The following is a 3,567-nucleotide window of genomic DNA, read 5'->3' on the forward strand; positions in this document are numbered from 1 at the left end:
TTACCAGATAAGAATAAGGCTCGAAATGCTACGTGCTCCAGCTATCCTGAGGGAAACTTCGGAGGGAACCAGCTACTAGATGGTTCGATTGGTCTTTCGCCCCTATGCTCAACTCTGACAATCGATTTGCACGTCAGAATTGCTTCGGTCCTCCATCAGGGTTTCCCCTGACTTCGACCTGATCAAGCATAGTTCACCATCTTCGGGTCACATCCTGCGCACTCCGGGGATGCCCGCTGGGTGCAAGCACCCGTGACGGAGCACCCTGGGATGGAGGGGCTCGGTTCTATAAGGGGCTTGCGCCACCTATCCGTGCCCGTAATCCCGTGACAATCGAGTTGTCTTCGCCTGTGGGTTTAATGGTTATAATATACCGGCAGCACTTCTGCACATGGGTATGTGGGTATGCCCATTGGCTTGCGCGTAAGATAGACTTCTTGGTCCGTGTTTCAAGACGGGTCCCGTAGGTGCCCCAATGCATAATGCGTCATCACCGATCGGAGGGTCAAGTGCTGATGGGCCTTCGGGCTAGTAGGCCGTGCGCTCTCATCCCCGCTCGTATCAATCCATCACGCTTCCAGCGACACACCAAGCTCGGTCGGGCCCTGCGCCTCTCTGGTGTGAAAGGCGCGGAGACACCTGGTCCGGGAAGCCGCCGAGCGTCCCGTACTGAGGAGCCGCCAACCACGAGCTAGGGGCCATTGCCAGTAGGAGTATTGTAATGGATCGCGATGTCCGTTGCTGCGGTCTTGATAAGTGCACGGCAGCCGACCCGGCGTGGGCCAACGTACCGCTGAATATCGCACCGCACGGAACATTGGGTTCTACAGGTTTGCGTCCCCTAGGCAGTTTCACGTACTCTTTGACTCTCTATTCAGAGTGCTTTCAACTTTCCCTCACGTACTTGTCTTCTATCGGTCTCATGGTGGTATTTAGCTTTAGAAGGAGTTTACCTCCCACTTAGTGCTGCACTATCAAGCAACACGACTCCATGGAGCCGGCCGTCTGCCGCCACAGTCTCGTGCCGTTCTACGGGCCTATCACCCTCTGTGGGATAATGGGCCACCTTCAAGTTAGACTTGAACTGTTTGCAACCGTGCATAGTAGATAATGGTCGTTCCAGTACACGGAATCGGACAGGTGCAGTTACACACCGTCCCTACGTGCTGAGCTTCTCCCCGTTTCGCTCGCAGCTACTCAGGGAATCCCGGTTGGTTTCTTCTCCTCCCCTTATTAATATGCTTAAATTCTGGGGGTTGTCTCACATCACTTGAGGCCTACAACAAAATCAGTCACATTCCATTCGTTTCGAACCCGGGGCATAGCGAACCGATATATACGCAACAACACTTCACAACACACACACACAACGGATTGGGCAATTTACGGTCATTTTTGAATCAACGATGGCCCCCCCGAGCACGGTGTCCGAATATCACTCCAATAAGGACAACGAGTTCCGCGCGGCATCGTTTTGGTTCGATCTCTCAACAACAACTCCCGGTCGACTTGGTCGACTTGGACCCACGATGTCTCCCCCCGAGCATGTCGAGCCAACTGCACCACTATTGTATTGGACAACATGTTCCCCTCGGGCATCGATGGGTTAATCAATGCACCACTATTATAAAACCCTTTGACGTTTTCCCCCCAAGCACGTTGATCCAGTATTACGACGGATACGGTCAACGAATTCTTGGACATCAAAGAGGTTTTCGATTGAATTTCCCCATGTTTCACAACGTACTCTTAGCGGTATCCTACGATACGTCTCACTCTATTTGTGTGTGTGCGCGTTTACGTGCGTGCGATTTATGCGGTTCACACCCTTTACTTTCAGCGCCCTGCGGTCCCAACAAAGGTCCCGAGCACGCCATTATGCACAGTGTGGAAGCGTGGTTTCCCCCACGACACTAGACGGCTGCTCGCCATAGTGTTCTATTGTGGCACCGCTCCACCCTGAAGTTTGGGTTTGTTGTATATCAAGGAATTGATAGGCACTCAAGAATGTGTGCATCGGCCGGGTTTAATCGTCCGACGCGCAATATGCGTTCAACTTATCGGTGTTCATGTGTCCTGCAGTTCACAATTGTGACGCGCATTTAGCTGCGGTCTCATCGATCCATGAGCCGAGTGATCCCCTGCCTAGGGTTTTTATAGTAAGGTTCCCAATGTAAACACAATCCCGGTGGTACGTCCAAAGACTAACTTTCTGACTAAGTTGTCTTTATTACCCAATAGTCCCAGGCCTTGTGACTTGTGGCTCATGTCTACGCCCATGGCCACCATTCGCTAAGATAGTTTTGAAGTCACTTTGAAGGCCCAGGAACAACTCTCTAGCACATCGTTAACCTGGCGCCGCAGTCAACTCATGTGCTTGGATCGGATCGAGGCTATTGAGTATTGGGCCTGCATACTCGCTCATCCGTATCCTTTGCGTACCGGCCCCCATGGCCCTTGTAAGTCTGCACCACCAGTTCCTGTTCGTTCCGTGCCTATGGCCGGATACGTATTGCACATCGGTATACCTGTCGCTACTCAGGCAACTCGTGTGCGTGGATTGGATCGAGAACAAGGTGTGTGCCCCATGATATAATTGATAGTACATATCCACTTTATAGGTTAAAGTCATAAGTTGTGATTGCCACAACCATCTTCATAAGAGTTTAATCACTCTTCAACTAACTTTCGTTCTGGTGTCTTGGTATCAAATCGCGTAAGACACCAGATTCCTACTGGCCAACTAGAATCTAGCACATTGGTAACCTGGCGCCGCAGTCCAACTCATGTGCTTGGATCGGATCGAGCTATTGAGTATTGGGCCTGCATACTCGCTCATCCGTATCCTTTGCGTACCGCCCCATGGCCCCGTCCTTAGAGTTAATGACTAGTAGGCTTAACTCTTTGTATGTCTGCACCACCAGTTCCCGTTCGTTCCGTGCCGTGGGCCGGATACGTATTGCACATCGGTATACCTGTCGCTACTCAGGCAACTCGTGTGCGTGGATTGGATCGAGCTCATGGGGTGTGTAGAGATTCCATGTTATAATTGCAAGTCCATATCCACTTTATAGGTTAAAGTCATAAGTTGTGATTGCACAACCATACTTCATAAGAGTTTAATAACTCTTCAACTAACTTTCGTTCTGGTGTCTTGGTATCAAATCGCATAGACACAAGATTCTACTGGCCAAATAGAATCTAGCACATTGGTTAACCTGGCGCCGCAGTCAACTCATGTGCTTGGATCGGATCGAGCTATTGAGTATTGGGCCTGCCATACTCGCTCATCCGTATCCTTTGCGTACCGCCCCATGGCCCCGTCCTTAGAGTTAATGACTAATAGGCTTAACTCTTTGTATGTCTGCACCACAGTTCCCGTTCGTTCCGTGCCGTGGCCGGATACGTATTGCACAACAGTAGATACCATCACCTGACGTATCTAACACACCACTATTGTAACTCGTCGTCGAAGGACCTTTCAAGTGCCTGATGGCCAGGGGAGCTCTTACACGGCACGGAGACACAGTGATGCTCGCCCATCACAGTGTACAACGATCGAGTTTG

At 50.9% G+C, this 3,567-nt stretch overlaps 2 pseudogenes; both read right to left on the minus strand.

Annotated features, from left to right (window-relative positions):
- LOC125773352 (large subunit ribosomal RNA) overlaps positions 1-1,279 on the minus strand; it is a 3,587-nt pseudogene extending 2,308 nt beyond the window's left edge.
- Positions 1,280-1,995: 716 nt separating this feature from the next.
- LOC125773332 (5.8S ribosomal RNA) lies at positions 1,996-2,153 on the minus strand (annotated as a pseudogene).
- Positions 2,154-3,567: the final 1,414 nt, after the last annotated feature.

This window comes from Anopheles funestus (genome assembly GCF_943734845.2).
Source record: "Anopheles funestus chromosome X unlocalized genomic scaffold, idAnoFuneDA-416_04 X_unloc_30, whole genome shotgun sequence".
Taxonomy (NCBI): Eukaryota; Metazoa; Arthropoda; class Insecta; order Diptera; family Culicidae; genus Anopheles; species Anopheles funestus.